Raw genomic sequence first — 18,182 nt, 5'->3', positions numbered from 1 at the left:
AACCTTTCCCTCCACACTCTCCTTGTATATCTGCTTAGTTAACCTGCTTTCATTCATCCTCTCCACATGACCGAATCATCTCAATTATATACGTACATATATAAATAAAGTACCTTAACCGTTCGACCATCGACGCCTTTACTACTCTGCTGAAACAACACATTAGATTCCGATCTATACATTCCCACAAAAAGGGTATCACGCACGGCGAAGGTCGGCTGATCAAAAGATATAGTATCTTCTGCATCTAAAGATACAGATAAGTGGGTTAAATTCAATGTACTTATGTGTTTTAAGGCTGCCTTGTTTTTTTATTGACCGCATAAAAATTATGGCTCTCAGTTTGAATCGTATGTATGATTAAATTGTCCGCGATTATCTTGCGTTTCGCTGAACCGATTTTGATGCCGTTTTTAGAAAAGTGTTCGTTACACTTTGGAGAAGGTTTTGGATATTTAACCGATTTAAAAAAAGGAGCATATCGATTGGAGCCGGTTTTAAAAAAGTTATTGTTGCCTTGTTCTATGTTTTAAATATATATTTTTATTAAACAAAACACTGGTTGATTGACAGACAGACATTTCAATGCACAGCCCCAAATGCTAGCTATTCTAAAGATAATAATTTCCCTTATAGGTATCCGGTCTGGTTTTTAGTGTAGTAAGGGAGGATTTAGGTAATTTAGGGATTTTTCGTTTTATGTAAGTCTCTCTCTACTCAGAAACATTGGGACATCTAGCAAGAAATAACATTTTATGAGACAGGAAGAAAAATTGCTTTCAAATTATCAACTCGGTTTTGAATTCGTTCAAACCGCATTGTAGGTAATTATTCTAAAATTCCAAACCAAAGCCTATCCAAGGTCTACTTAACCGCCCGGTGACCGCTATCTGTCATCAGTCCATATCAGACCACTGATCGTGAACCACTGATTCAAATCGTCACGTCTTAATGACAATGATCGTGAACCTTGCGTTTTTGCACGATCCACCTGTTAACTCCTACACAAGAACGGCTTATGAAATGCTGTTGTAAATTGAGCTTTATTTGTATGGTGTTAAGAGAGTGCGTGATTAGGAGGACGTAATTTTCAGCGCGTGAGAAAATCACTATATCTGGCATTGAATGTTTATCAGTGTCTATTTTTGGCCGCTTTTTGCTTGAAGTATCTCACTAGCTGTGCCCCGTGTTTTGCTCTCTTGGTACTTTATAATTTTAATGGCCACGTGTAGCTGAAAGGCGTAGTTTCCCCGTTTTTTTCACATTTTCCATTATTTCTTCGCTCCTAAAAGTTGCAACGTGATGTTGCCTAAGCCTTCCTCGATAAACAGTATATTCAAGACAAAAAGAATTTTTCAATTCGAACCAGTAGTTCCTGAGATTAGCGCGTTCAAACAAACAAACAAACTCTTCTGCTTTATAATATTAGTATAGATAGAACGCTATATGTTACATAGTACAACTGATACCTCTAATGGGATGTAGTACAAGCCCAGCCATTATTACAGCGCAGTGACGTATCGCCACAGCCATCTGAGGAGCGTATCTAGGGAGTAAACATCATTCTTTTATGTTGTGTGGTACAAGTTACAAGAGTTTGGTTCCGGTAGCAATCGGGTTCAAATGTTGATAACGGTATGGGATATTGTCATGTATGGAAGCGGTCAAAACTAGTGTCAAATTTTCAAGCGGCCATTAAAAATATAATTAACAGAGCGAACGTACTCGTAAATCCATTAAAATATAATTTACAGAGTGAGTGGAGTTCACTCATCATCGGGAGGTCTACCTACTCGTATCAACATGGGCGAAAATACATTTTTGTACGTATGTTTATAACGCGATAACTTCCGAACCGTCGTTCTAATTTTGATAAAATTTAAAATGAAACGATGAAAATCAATCTGATTATCAATATACGAGTATACTCATTTGATAGAAACCGTTAAAATATTATAACTTGCACCCATCACAAAAAGACCAGTCCCTATTAAAATATACTCCCAGTTTCCTATATCTAGTGCTCAATCATAGGACGATTGAAATTCTCCGAAGTTTCCGCGTGCCGGACAGACAGACGGACGGACGGCGCGTAACGTCGCCCATCGGAAGATTGATTGCGTTTCCTAGTGGACATACATACATACATACATATGGTCACGTCTATATCCCTTGCGGGGTAGACAGAGCCAACAGTCTTGAAAAGGCTGAATGGCCACGCTCAGCTATTTGGCTCAATGCTAGAATTGAGATTCAAATAGTGACAGGTTGCTAGCCCATCGCCTAAAACAGAATCAAGTTTATAAGCCTATTCCTTAGACGCCTTTTACGACATCCATGGGAAAGAGATGGAGCGGTCCTATTCTTTTTTGTAAAGGTGCCGGGAACCACACGGCATCCTATCATGTCTCCTCCATATCTGGTTGGCTGGAAGAGATCCCGCTTAGGGATAGGGTCCGCCTTTGTACTGTACTACTGTCCTGAAGTCATTATTGAACAATAAAATATTTACTTTGCATGCTATAAATTAAAGGAACAAAGGAATGAAGAACGAAGTTATTTTTGGCAGTGCAACGAAAAGTTTAGCTAGTTTACGACACATAAATAATAATACAAAATAAGCCTTACCAAACATACATACATATAGTTACATCTATATCCCTTGCGGGGTAGACGCAGCCAACAGTCTCAAAAAGTTTTTGATACAATTAAGATACAAATAGTGACAGGTTGCTAGCCTGTCGCCTAAAAAAAGAATCCCAAGTTTATCATTTTATAAGGCTATCCCTTAGTCACCTTTTACGATATCCGTGTGCAAAAGATAGAGAGGTCCTATTCTTTTTTCTATTAGTGCCGGTAACCACACGGCACATAGAATAAACAATCTGTTTTGTTGATTATATGTGCCGTGTAGTTCCCCGATAGAATAAACAATACAGAAGAAACATTCACGGAGGACTTTAACTTACATCTGACTTACTTTGCACATCTATAACGACCAGATGTTCCCAACGCGGACTCGGTGGAGTGAAACGGACATGACGTCAGAATGGCCAATTAACTGAAATGCTAAGATTTGCTTCATTTAATGTTACGCTTCTAGCCGCTTCTGCGATGCTATATCGATAGTGTTGGTAAATTCGTCGATAGTGTAGCTACGATATCGATAATTAACCAACTGTGCTATATTGTATGTTACAAGTGACATCTATCGATAACGTTGGTTTTTTTCATACATATTTTTATATCATTTGCGCTTCGCTTGTATTAAAGGATGTCGATAAAGGTTCAAAAATATTTATTTTTATTAAAATATATAAATAAAATTATTAAATATATACGGGACAAATTACACTGATTGACCTAGCCTCGATGTAAGTTGGGTTACGAGATACTAACTCAACGATACTATATTTTATAATAAATACTTACTTATAAAGATAAACATCCAAGACCCAGGCCAATCAGAAAAAGTTCTTTTCTCATCATGCCCTGGCCGGGATTCGAACCCGGGACCTCCGGTGTCACAGACAAGCGTACTACCGCTGCGCCACAGAGGCCGTCATATATAAATGTTTTGTTTGTGAACTACCTTGTACAGTTAAATATTTCTACAAGTTGTCTCACATATTCACATTAGTTTTTTATATAAAATTAACCTAAATATATTACTGTTTTTATCCCTCTCCTAGATTCTTCTAACGATAAACCAATATAAATAAATAAATATTATTCATAGTTTTGTAATAAACAGCGATAATATTAATCCTACGCTATAACAACAGTTAATATATAACTATAACGTTAACCACTGGAATCAGATCAAAACAGACTGTTAGTAACATCTAGGTGAGCGCTGCGGGCTTGTCTAACATCTAGTTTTAGGTCTATCTAGCTCTCAGATATTATAACTAGGGTTGTTTGTATGTAATTGAATATCCAGCTAAAATCACGCCTCTCTCTTGGCGTAGGCAGAGACATCTTTCCACGATCCCTGCATACTTGAAACATGGAATTGTGGGAATCAGTTATGCAAAAGTTCTATCAATTAAAATATTGTATAAAAGTATGTTGTGTTGCTTGATGACTGATAGACATCTTATAGAAGACACTGAAATAAATAGGCGTAAGAAGCTAAAATTTGGCACGAGTTTTCCTTCAATCTTAATTCCTATTCTAAAGCCATACAGCTGAATGTGGTTTCAGTCTTTCAAATACTGTTGGCTTTGTTTACCCCGCAAGGATCAATTTTCCCTCAAAAATATATACATAAAATCACACCTTTTTCCCGGAGGGCTAGGGCGAGACTACATCTTCCACTTGCCACGATCTCTGCACACTTCCTTCGCTTCATCCACATTCATAACTCTCTTCATGCAAGCTCATTGCCCTCAAAAATGAAGGGGGAAATTTTTACAACAACCGAAATACCTTGCTTTTTTAAGCTGTATTACGCGGAGTCCAAGGTTTGTAAATTCTCTCTTTTAACCTTATCTTCAGTCAGTCACTGAGTAATAAACACTTATTTTTTACTCATATGAAAGGGTTTGAAAAGATTTGGCAAACCTCAAACAAAGTTCGGCTTCTTGCCTAACACCAGAATATCTTCAAAACTTAAATTATCAGCCCTAGTACCCGAATCATATCTCTCAACTGAAGTAAAATGCCGTAAAGTAGATGATATCGAGTTCAAACTATATGGGTCAGCCGAGATCTATCGTCAGGGAAATATTACGATTTTTACGATAATAAAACTAAAGTTTATAAATAGATTTAATTATTTTAACATGGACTATCTTCGTTAAAAATCATTTTGAGACACGGTTTGAGGTTGCATACACAAAAACAAGGATTAATAAGCTAAATTTTAGAAGGGGACTTAAAGTCAAAACATTTTTTCATTTTTAATTGATCATTCATCAATCAAAACCGCTATTGGGTAAATTATTATTATTATTCAAAAGAGTTGATCTTATAAGAATATGATTTCCATGTTTATTAATGTATTCTCGTTTTGTTTCAGATTTTGAGATTCGTCGAGGAAAATAAACAATAAGGTAATTTATAAACATTTAGTTTTATGATTATTAAATATAAAAAGATTTTAAATATAAAACTGTTGGGCCAATAAGGGCTCTACCAATAATATCATAAGGTTATACTCTGGTTTCTATGACATAATTAAATTGTAATTTCAAATAGTTTCAAATGTAGTACATATATGCCAATTTATTTAAATTAAAATCAAGAAAAAGCTTCAAAATAATAACTGAATAAATGAGGACACATAAAAATTACTATAAACTCCGTTTATGCCTCATTGGAATCGATCACGACGATAAAAATTATAAACAGATGTTAGAATTTCGGAGAAATGCCGACTTATTATCTTTGGCATAAAGTTGAAAATAAAAATAACACGACAAGAAAACACACTTTGTGGTAGGTCTGTGATAAAATATTTTATTTGCGGTGTTATATGGAAAGTCTAATTTATCGTAATCTTGACTTGAAAAGCTCTTGTCTCTAATTACATGCTGTGAAAAAATAGCTACTGTATGCTAAGGCAACTATTTTAAAGTATTCTTTGTTTAAATCGTGTAAGATCTATAACTAAATTGATCGATCTCTAAACCACTCACAAATCGATTGTATCCCATACAGCTATACCCTTGATTTTATAAGAAAATTAGCCATATCTTGACGGCGTGTATATATTAAGATGGTATTAATGAAGGCGCTCAAAATCAAAAGAAGACATCAATGCCGGAATCTGGACCAACCTTTTTGTTCCCAACTCCCACCTAATTATCTTTCCATTTTCTCACAATTCGATTTTAATTCAACGTCGATCGTGCGTCGAAATTCGAAAATAACCCCCTCAAACGTGATGACTCACATCGTCCTTATTTTCCGTTCTCATGCTAGAAAGAGACAGCTATCAGCACGCGCGATCGAGTTGACTGACGGTTCAATTAAAAATTATTTATTTGTAAATCCGTAGCGATATCGATCTTTTGTTCGGCGGCGCATCACTAAAGCATTCATCCTTTGTACAGCGTAGTGTTGTTACATTTTTCTTTTGTATAAAGATAATTATCGACTGAACAGCGTCGTGGCTATAAAAGAGTTATTTTGAGACTCAATTATTTTATAATAAATTAATTATTGAATAAGCCTTTGAAAGTTTTTATTGAGGACAAAGAGCTGACTTTTGTTAATTCATTACACTTGATTGTTTTTAACGCTCCGTTTAGTTTTAATACCATTTGTGATACATATCGACATTTCAATGGTACAAGTCTTAAATTCCGTCGGAATAAGATTTAAATTGCGATAAATACGCCACCCGGATTCTATTACTTACGCAAGAAATATTGTCCAAGCCGTATTAGCATATCGTAAACAAAGCATGGTGTATTGGCTCAAAATAAAGTAAAAATAGAAGGGTAACAAAATTATAGTAATATTTTAAAAGATACCAGAAGGATCCAATTCAGAATAATGATCGTAAAAGTGCACCTTAGTCTGCTCTCCAGAAAGGTGAGCCGGGACTCACGCAAGGAGTCCCTTCTGACCTCGACCCTCCGACCTTTGCAGAGGAACCCAACCCATGTCAAGATAGTCAAGGCAAGTAACTGAATATTCAGCTGGGTTTCCTGTTTTCCCACACCATAAGAACATTGGATAGTAATTAAACTAATATACGTAACTCAGAAAAACTTAATTAGTATCCGAATCATTGTAGTTTGGAACGAACTTACTTTGAGTTGATACCTGCATCGCGCCTCTTTCCCTGAGGGATAGACAGAAAGATCTTACCGCGACTACATTACGTTTCATGTCGTAACAAACAGAGAAACAGCAAGAGGTCTTCGCGCGATAATAACGGCGTAGCGCGTGCCATGCAGGCCTAGTATAAAAATCAAAATAATTATAAATATGTACGGGATAAATTAAACAGATTGAGTACGAGATACTAACTCAACGATACTATATTTTGTTATGCAATAGGTATATATGTAGATAAACATCCAAGACGCAGGCCAATCAGAAAAATATCTTTACTCATCATGCCCTGGCCGGGATTCGAACTCGGGACCTCCGGTATCACAGACAAGCGTACTACAGCTGCGCCACAGATGCCATCATCCTTATCCCTTTACGATTGCATAACTCGATCTATACAAGATGTTATCATTCTGTTCTTTAATTATTTTGTGTTGATAGTGAACTAAGCGAAGCGGAATCGGTCTGATATTGGTTCCCACGCAAAGCGACCTTGTTTTAATTGTATAGCAATAAGCTGAAATAACCGGCTATCGGGTTAAAACGATCCATTTGCGATTCATATTAACCAGTTACTGACAGTTCTGACAGTTGTCGAGCTAATGAAGTAGGCAAAGACATTGTTTTAAGCAAATTAAGAACAAAAACATACATACCTACACACATATAACTTTGTTATACCACGTAAGGAATAAAAGAGCGAACAGTCTCGCAAAAACTGATAGGCCAAGTTCAGATTAATGTTGGAATTGATATTCGAATAGTGACAGGTTGCTATTCCGTCGTCTAAGAATTCCAAGTTTATTAGCATATCTCTTAGTCACCTTTTACGACATCCATGGGGAAGAAAAGGAGTGGTCCTACTCTTCTTTTTTCATTGGAGCTAGATAAAAGTTTTCATGCAATCTTTTCAGGGGAACCTACACTATATTTTATCATGTTGGTAATTTGTTGGATGCCGCGCCAACGCTCTTCATTCACGAGAAAGATTTAATGTTACAAACTACGCTAGCCTAGTGATTTCAATGATATTAACTTAAATAATATCTTAACTTCAAAAGTCCTGTTATTTCGAATGGAAACGTCATTTTGATAAATATAGTTGTATGTAAATTTACAAAACATATAGATAATATTAACACGACGACCTCTGACTCAAAGGAATTAATATAGTATTGAGGTCGAATTAACAAATTATTTGGTTACAAATTCCACGAGATTAAGTGACAGTATTTATTTGAACTGTAATACTTTGATAGGCGTTCATTAGATAGTTATTTATATTGTGAATGGATAAAGTGATGGTGATAAATTGATGCGTAGGCCACAAGAGGTAGCGTTATAATTTTTGGTATCTTATCCTTTTTTCCTGTGGATGTAACGAAAAACAAGATTAATAGTTAACCACGCCTATGTGACTATATAAATAAACACTATAATTTTTTGCACCTCCTCTTCTTATATATAAGAGCTTGTCGATGGAGATATAGAGCTACCTCCATTTATTTATTTCTTCTGTTTTTTTTTTAAATAGCTGATACGTTTACTTTTTCTTATGTGACCAAAATAATTCTTGAGGTTTTCTCCTTTTCTATTTATCTCTCAATATAACATACATCCATGTAATCCTGTTTATATCTATACAAAGCGGCGAGCCAACAGCCTTGAAAAAGTGGATAGGGCATGTTCAGTGGAATGGCTTAATGATTTGTCATGTTAAATTAAATAACCTTTCATTTTTCCTTTTCTATTTCTTCCGTACAGTTCGAAATATGAAAGTGGTCGATGGTATTAAAATTATTATATTGTTTGTCACCGGCATGTTAAATAGAAATAAATAAAACACACATGTATTTGGAAATCACTCGCTTTTCATTTGTAACTTGAACCAAACACCAAAACAGTTCTCACGTAGTGGAATGCAGAGGCATTTTCACACTCTTCGGATAATTATAGACAGATTTACTATGGAGTGATTCATTATGGCGCGGGTATGGACGCGACAATGCCTTCGTTTGCTAATGATTTGAAGTCTCCATTCGCATTTTGTAAAATACGAGTACTTCAATACCTTGCATAAGAATAAAATGGGAAATTCGATGACATTGCATGTAGGTACAATAAGAATCTTAGTGATTTTTTGTTTTTTTTTTTATCTAGTTGATTTTTTGTTTATACCTTGATGTGTGTGTTGCCATAATTCTGGGCACGCGACTATACAATTTATAACTTTAATTTTACATTATTCTTTTTTCAAATTATTTTAGGTTAATTTTTTTAAATGTAATGTAAAATATCTTGTTATTTGTCAAAAACAAAATTGCCAATTCTATCTTGAACGAATCATATCATCGAAATTAAATAGAAAAAAGACAATATCTTCTATCAAATAACAGCGCACTGGCTTCTAATATAAACTTCGCGGAAGTACAACAACAACTCTACTAGATACACCCAATAATCTCTACTCCACACTAAATCGAAACTTGGCAAAAACTATAATCACGTAACAATCGATTAATCGAATCGAGTGATCGGTCATCGAACCTTTATCCCTAACCAGGGACGGCACTACCATCTGACTTACCGAAATGGAGCATGAAAATCTGAGCGCAACAAAAAACATACATACATACATATAATCACTTCTATATCTTTTACGTGGTAGACAGAGCCAACAGTCTCACAAAGACTAAAAGGCCACGTTCAGATGTATGGTTCAAAGGTTGAATTGAGATCCAAATAGTGACAGATTGCAAGTCCATCGCCTAGTTTATCAGCCTTACCCAAAGCCGCCTTTTGCGACATCCATGAGAAAAATATAGAGTGGTCCCATTCCAAGGTACCACACGTACCTATGTCTGTCATAACCAAATAATCAAACCTGTATCAAATAGCAGGTGCCCATCGGCGCGACTTTTGTCTACAATAAATCTTGAAAACTCAATCTTGGAACTATATTGCCAACATAAAGCTTTAGTATATAATAAAAAAAATATATATTCAAAGGGGCGCCAACCCGCACCCGAGCCCGATCCAAACCTAGCCAAGGGCCGGCCCTCCCTAACCACCTGCGAACTTACGCCAAATGAAGCGAAGCAAGGTAACGGTGCAAAATGATAAACTACCGACTACGATCGCCCGGAATTGGGTCGGAATCGAACTGGCTACCTCTAATAGCACAGAGCAAGAACGATCGTTTGCGCTCTGTGAATAGCAGCTATTGTAACAGTGTTGTCGAGACAAGATTTAATAAATATATCAGAAACGAAATTATTAACACTGGTAATTCCTATTTAAAGAAGTGAAAGTTAAGTTAAGTTTTTGTGAAGTGAAGTGAGAGTTATGAATGTGGATGAAGCGAAGGAAGTATGCAGAGATCGTGGCAAATGGAAAGAAGTAGGTAGTCTCTGCCTACCCCTCCGGGAAAGAGGCGTGATTTTATGTATGTTTGTAATTTCTGTGATCAGGATTAATCTTACCAAAGCTAGTACGAGAGTAAAAACTTGTGACATGAGGTCTGTCTCAACGATGTCATTTTTATAAAATAACAAATACAAACGATAAACATTTCAAACACACCTCAAGTTAAATTCAAGTTAATCTTAAAAACCAAATTTTTTAACATGATAATACTTAAGTTTTAAAAAATTGATTGCATTCGATTATCCAAAAAGATATTTCCAATTCGGAAAAAAAGCTCTGTATTAATTTAAACCATAAATATCATTTTGACCTTGTAATGTGTCTTAAACTTTATAACACGTCAATACATACCATTAAACATGCCAAAAATAAGCTTAATAAATTATTTCTCGAGTCTTGTCTGAATTGGTTATGAATTTAATTTAGTATACATACATATACAAATATAAGCCCTTATCGCTTAGTCGCCTTTTACGACATCCATGGGAAAGAAATGAAGTGAAATGCTTGCCACTTAACTTACCACTCAACTCGGGGTCGGGGCGGACTTTTTGACTAAAATGTTATTTTGTCATTTAATATCATTGTCTGTGACACTGTAGGTCCCGGGTTCCTCGCCACGACGTGATGAGAAACGAACTTTATCTGATTGTCCTGGGTCTTGAATGTTTATCTTTATAAGATTACGAACTAATAGGTATAACAAATACGAAAGGAAGTTTATTTGTTTGTTATCTATTCACGCGTTATCTACTGAAACAATCTTCTTGAAATCTTGCATATATATTCTGGACCAGAACTGTCGAGTCTGGAGTCGCGAGAGTTACGAGTCTGGAGAAAAACATAGGGTTCCTTTCATCCCGGTAAATACTGGGTATAAGTTCCCGTGGGATTTGTGAAAGACCTTATTTTTTATTATTTATTTAAAGGCATATCTTATCATTTTGTTTTTATTGCAACATTAATTTATTTGTATCAACATCAACATAAATAAATAAAATAAACAGTGCACAAAGCGTGCCGTCATCATGTAATTTGACGACTGATGACTTAACAGGCTTGACGGCGCAAAAACTGTGCAGAATTATAAAATGCCGAAAGAACAGAAGAATAAGTAATGTAGTTGAAAGAAAGAATAAGGTAGTAACAGAGACATATATGTAATAAACCAAATACAACTTTGTGTAACCATGGATCCAATACGGGTTAGGTTTACCTGCAAAGGTTGTGGAGATCAGATGGGAGTCGCTTCGTGTAAAAAACTTACTCACCCAATCCAGGATCAGGGTCAGACTCATCCGAGTGGTGGGGATGCATAACATAACATAAAATCACGTCTATATCCCTTGCGGGGTAGACAGAGCCACCAGGCTTGAAAAGACCGAAAAGCCACTTTCAGCTGTTTGGCTTAATGATAGAATTGAGATTCAAATAGTGACAGGTTGCTAGCCTATCGCCTAAAATAAGAATCCCAAGTATATTAGCCTATCACTTAGTCGCCTTTTACGACATCCATAGGAAAGAGAAGGAGTGGTCCTATTCTTTGTTTATGGTGCCAAGAACCATACGGCACACGTTTTCTTTTTAGTGCAACGAAGTGTTTTTCCTTATCCTCATAATAATTGATAGATAAACAAACATTTCTGTAATCACTATATTTTGTAACACCGGCCGGCAGAAAACCAATGTAATCTAGAGTTATTTATCGAATGATATGTAATGAACGAGTGAACAAACAAAACCTGCTTGCTTAACGTCTAATGACTTTATATGGTGAATTGTGAAATAAAGATAATTAAGAAATAGTGAGATATGTTATATTTTGTATATTTTATATTGTTTCTGGCGTTTTAGAACCTAATCACTTAATCCATGGATAGTTAGGTTAGTGAGGGTTTTTGTTTCACATATTTCATAAACAGTCATATATTTTAACATTAACGTTGTCATATTGCAAATAATCGAACCGATTTTGATGCGTAGCAAACTTGAAAATTGTATTAAATTTCAACCAAAATCATACCAACAACTGTTCGTAAGTCATCGTATCATTTAATTCATTCATATAATCACGTCTATATCTCTTGCGTGGTAGACAGAGCCAGAAATCTTTAAAGACTGGCCACGTTCAGCTGATAGGCTCAATGATAGAATTGGGATTCAACTAGTGAGAGGTTGCTAGCCCATCGCCTGAAATAAGAATCCCAACTTTATAAGCCTCACCAATAGTCACCTTTTACGAAATCCATGGGAAAGATGGAGTGGTCATATTCTTTTTATATTTGTGTCGGGAACCACGCGGCACTTAACAAACATATATAGCTATAAAAAAAAATTACCTCAATAATTCAGATTCCTATTACAAGCCAAAAGCATTGAATCTGATTGCATATACATACGTTTAGGCGTATCAAGTACTGAACATACAGAGAGGCGTGCCAACATATACCGTTGGCGACAAGCGGCCAATTAAAGCTTAACACACCTGTCTAATGGCTCATTCGGAAGCGCGGGGGTCCATTGTATGTCAACGTGGCTTAATTGACCATACGAGGTAGTCGGCTCATTATACTAGCCTAAAAACGTTATCATTCATACTTATCTAAATCGACTTGTTAATATAGCAGACTAGCGACGCACCCAGGCTTCACACGGGTAGCAGATATACATTATAAACCTGCCTTTTGAATCACTCTGTCTATTAAAAAAACTTCATCAAAATCCGTTGTGTGATTTTAAAGATCTATGAGACATACAGACTAAGGGACAGTGACAGGTGATCTAATTTAATCTAATTTTTCGATTCGGAATTCAAAACAAATGAGTAAACTAAACAACTTTGCAAATCCGTCATAATTTCAGTCTTTGAAAAAAAAAACAATACTTTCTATACCAGCTACGCAAAGCTTTCCTGCGAATGCACTTATAACGAGAGTAACTTGTTGAACCCTAATTTTATACTATCTTACTAAGTCTCTCTCTGCGTGTTCCCGAGTTGCACTCTCCACCGACACTGTGACATGCTACGGGGGTTTATTTATTTATTTAAAACTTTATTGCACAAATAAAATGTACAAAAGGCGGACTTAATGCCGTTTGGCATTCTCTACCAGTCAACCAGCTGACCAAACAAAAAACTTTAAGTTGGTGGTGCGATAAAGTGCACATGCGTACTGAAAAATACATACATTACAAAAAATGCATAAATACATACAAGATACATCACTACATAGTATAAAACAAAGTCGCTATTTTAGTCTGTTTGTCTGTATGCTAAAATCTTTAAAATTACGCAACGGATTTTGATGCGGTTTTTTGTAACAGGTAGAGTGATTCAAGAGGAAGGTTTTTATGTATAATTTTTTACGAATTTTGCACCCGTGCGAAGCCGGGGCGGGTCGCTAGTATTATATATTATAAATACATATACATACATAAAATATCAAATTAGGATGACCCATTATTGAGTATCTTCAGTGAAAGACCTTTTGCACGCATATTATCTTTAACGGTAAGCCGTTTTCTTCGGCCCCTTTTACCTTCGCCCGTCTTCTACGTAGCTAAGTTCACTATTCACATCATCGTCGTAATATCTATAGACCCACAATGCATATGAAAAGAAATAACTTTAAATTACTTTAAGTTCCAAATTGTAATAAAGTCAAAACTTTTCCACAGTCACCTTCCAACATACCATTACTTCCTGGAAACCGTTCTTAGCGTAGTAAGAAATAAATCGTTTAATTCCTGAAGTAATTCTCGATAAGTTATAATTACCCGGGTACCGTTGGAGCCCGCAGCAGTCGTGCGCTGAACCATCTGTAGAAGTCGTGGTCTTTCAATTAAACCTATCTGTTCGGAGTCCACACTAAATATTTTATTATTAGCCATTCTCATTTTAAGAGTGGCCTTACAGAGCTTACTGTAGAAATGGCTTGACAATTAAATTGTTAGAAACTTCGGTGGTCGAATGGAAAGGGAACAATTATCAAAAGTATGTAAGTAAGAAGACGCTGCAGTGCAGTTTGTTACTGTTTCTTCTGAACTGACGCCTTGGATGCGGCAGTAAATTTAGTTTTAAGTAATTTATTTGACGTCAACCAATGTTGTGAAATCAGAAGATTTGACAATTACTAAGTGGTATGAAGTATCCTATAATAATGAATAAAAATTTTTGATTTGAATTATGATGCACGTATTCAAATACGCTGTATTGCGAAAAAGGTTTACTATTACAACGAGTAAATGTATGCAAGTAAAATGCCCCTTTTCTGTGTAATGTACCTACATTAGATTAATTACTGACCTACACAGTGGTGGAAAACGTGTCGAAGAAACCTGCACATTCTGACAACTGGATGTGTCACCATGATAAGAGTATTTGACGTCAACCAATGTTGTTAAACCATACGTTTTGACAATTATTAAGCGATTGAAGTATCCTATAATAATGAATAAAAATTTTGAATTTTGAATGCTTTTGAAAAATTACAATATAGAAAAGGTTCCCCTGAAATAGTTACAGTAGTAATATGGGAGTGTAGGTTCGTATAAAAACACCATGAATGCACCCCGAGCTCTTCTCCAGAAATATAAAGACGTAACTAGGCCTAACGCTAGAAGGATGTTCAGTTTACAATATAAAATGGGTACTAAATTAAATAGGCGTCTTTTTTATATATCAAATCAAAATAATAAATCTTCTACTTTTTAAATTTTTAGGCGCAATCCTAAGAAAAAGGCATAGTTTTGAAATAAGTATATATAACCATCTTTTAAAACGAGTATCAATATTTATCTAAGATTCGAACTCAGGACCTTGTTGGAATAGCAAACTAGCATTTCCAATAATACAACAAAATTCTTCAAGAATTTCTCTATCGCATTGTTTCAAATATTATGTACGATTATGATAGTATCTACTTACTTACCTGAATAAAGGTGTCTACACATTCCATACAGGTTTTGTAATTCCTAGAATAGTGACTGGTGCGAAATAGCCGTAGTGCAAGACTTAATATAATTGTAGATTGTTGAGATAAGTGCGCAAAACATTAGATATACATAGATTAGACTAGGTAACGATTATTGCTTAGACGCGTTAAGAAGTCTATTGAGTAAGTGTAGTCATAGTTAGAGGCATTAAACTTTCTAAGTTTATGAAGTAGCTGATAAACTTGTCTTTTTTCAATTGTTGAATTAGTATCCCATAATCTAGACATACTTTGGGGCTAGATCAATCTGTATGAATTGTCCAATATTTATTTAAATTACTTATCTTACTAGCTTAGAAATAACAACAGAAGAACAAGGACAATTGGATTCCTTTGTCTGGGATTGAGATAAATCCACTAAAAATCTTTGTGGGAATTCAATGCACATTGTAGACGAAAAAAAAAATTATTCTGCTTTATGTTCTTAATTTTTGTTTCAAATTGAAGAGAAGAATTTTACTTGTGAGCATAGCGTACAACTGCTTATTATTTTAAAAGTAACATTCAGTTTCCTATTTTTATCAATTTGAAATAAGTTCAAGAGATTAGATTTGCTTCATCTAAATGGCGACAAAAGTCAAAAGTTAAGAACTATTTGCGAATTTTAATTAATCACGGGGGATCTTTCAAATTCCTGGCCCCCGCCGGATCGAAAAAGTCCACAAATGCCGGTATTTTATTCCCCTCAATTTAGCGAGCAAACCCGCGTATTGAGCCTAGAACACGGAACTTCTTACAAAGCCTAACTGTTCGCTAAAGAGCGACGCCCACAAGCCCAATATTTATTAGCTTAAGAAAAGCTAGAATGGCCATTCAGGGCATTGAGCGGTCAGGACAATGGAGATCGCGGGAAATCTTTGAATTGTTGAGATTTCAGTCTAGAAATGTTGGACCAGACATGTTAAATTACTTAGGGAACTCTTACACTAGTATGAAGTCGGTCGAGATACCTTGTCGATTGGGAAGAGATTTTTGGCGGCCGTTTACCGTTTTTATAGACTCCTATGGATTAAGATAGGTATGTCACGACCAACAAAACAATGGATTAGCCGTACGCTTTAATTTTGCCGTTATATATATTTTTGTAATGAAATTAAATAAATAAATTAAACCAAGTGTTTACGTAAATGACATAACACAAGTGCATGGAAATGACGAAAGTACTTACGAAACTACTGTTATGATTATAAAATATATATTATAAAATATAATCTGTAAGAATCTTTGTAGTTTGTTATAAAGATTGGAAGAAAAAACAAATGTGTATCAGCTTCTTCTCATGTGCAAATTCTAAGTGTCAATCAAGATAAAGGCTCATAAACTTGTCATTTTAAGGCTGACTCTAACTTTATTTAGAAAGTTAACAATTTATAAATCGTCTTTTATATTATTTACAGATGTCATTGTAATATGTTTTCGAACGTTTTAATTTTTATTATATACGTACATTCATCTAATCATGTCTAGATATAGAGAGACAGAGCTTACAGTCTTGAAAAGTTTGAAAAGCCACGTTTCTTTTTTTTTAAACAGATTTGAGAGCGCTTGGCTTGGCCGGTGGTAAGCAATATTTGACCAAAAATGGTGTATAAAATATAACTGAAATAGTGCCTATTCACTCTTGTCTTGAAAAAAATTATATTACAAGTAAAATATAAAAAATGTGCCATGTGGTTCCCGGCAGTGCCGTATGGTTCCCGGCACCATTACAAAAAGAATAGGACCACTCCATCTCTTTCCCATGGTTGTCGTAAAAGGCGACTAAGGGATAGGCTTATAAACTTGGGATTCCTCTTTTAGGCAATGGGCTAGCAAGCTGTCACTATTTGAATCTCAATTCTATCATTAAGCCAAATAGCTGAACGTGGCCATTCAGTCTTTTCAAGACTGTTGGCTCTGTCTATCCCGCAAGGGATATAGACGTGACCATTTGTATGTATGTATATAAAAAAATATCTGTCTAATAGCGTTGTGAATTACATTATATTTTGTAGTCATTTCCGTTCTAGATCAGTAAACGCCTACCCTTCACTGTATCAGCTCGACGGTTAACATCTGTTACAGATTGCGTGTAACACCTGCTAGTTAAACGGTGCTTATTTGTTGTTTGTCTGTACGCTAGTAGATATATGTAGCCTCTGTCTACCCCTTTGAGAAACAGGCGTGATTTTTATGTATTCCGTCTCCTCATTCCTCAGTTAAGTTAATCTTCTTTCTTAATCCCGTTTTATGTGTGTAAATTCCAAATGAAGGTGACCTTTTCATTTTTGTCAAGACTTTTGGCTCTATTTAACCCGTAATGGATAAACGACGTGATATATAGTGTCATGTACATGTAATACGGGGTATAGCTATAGGGGGTCGTGGCAAGTGGAAATATGGCATCATCATATGTATGTACTTATTTTAGATTGTACGAAAAGCGATAAGTACATTTTAATTATGTCTTCACTGACCACTAAAAAATAATACTTACATTATCATTTGCCCTATGTGCCAAAATTTCTCTACCTAGATTTTTGCTCTGTGTCCCACGCAGCGTGAAGTCAGATTTTCTAAATCGTGTCTCATAAAAGCGGACATCGTGTCATGTTCATCATTCCCGTGTCATCAATGTCATGTACCGTGCCTTTCTGATCGTCATAAAGAAAGCATGCCTGTAAAGTCTTGTTACCCGACTGCGAAAGGGGAGTTATGTTTGTCACGCGCTATGTTCATGTTGTGATCGAACGAACTCGAATGTTAAAAGCGTGGTCGAGTGGTGAGACTAAGTAATGTATAATTCTCGGCGACTTAAGCAGAGAAATATGCAAGGGTCGTTGTAATAGGAATTAACAATGGTTGGCTTTGTCGCCTGACGCCGGCTTGTGTCAATCGACAACGATTCGATTGAGACCTAAATTGTATCTGCCTGTACCCATCTGAGAAAGAGAATACGTATGTTTTATGTGTACATATATATACGTAGCTCAA

General features: G+C 35.6%; 1 protein-coding gene across 2 annotated transcripts in view; it reads left to right on the top strand.

Moving 5' to 3' along the window:
• LOC106135096 (uncharacterized) overlaps positions 1 to 18,182 on the top strand; it is a 98,136-nt gene that overhangs the window by 45,984 nt on the left and 33,970 nt on the right. The window contains exon 2 of one of the 2 annotated variants that reach the window (XM_013335293.2): positions 5,024 to 5,057. The exons of the other annotated variant lie outside the window; for it this stretch is intronic. The gene's annotated coding sequence lies outside the window, so the exon portion shown is untranslated. The remainder of the gene's footprint in view (positions 1 to 5,023; positions 5,058 to 18,182) is intronic. 2 annotated transcript variants of the gene reach the window in all.

Source organism: Amyelois transitella, chromosome 11, assembly GCF_032362555.1.
Source record: "Amyelois transitella isolate CPQ chromosome 11, ilAmyTran1.1, whole genome shotgun sequence".
Taxonomy (NCBI): domain Eukaryota; kingdom Metazoa; phylum Arthropoda; class Insecta; order Lepidoptera; family Pyralidae; genus Amyelois; species Amyelois transitella.
Note: the sequence above shows the minus strand (reverse complement) of the source record. Positions and strands in the feature narration are given on the sequence as shown.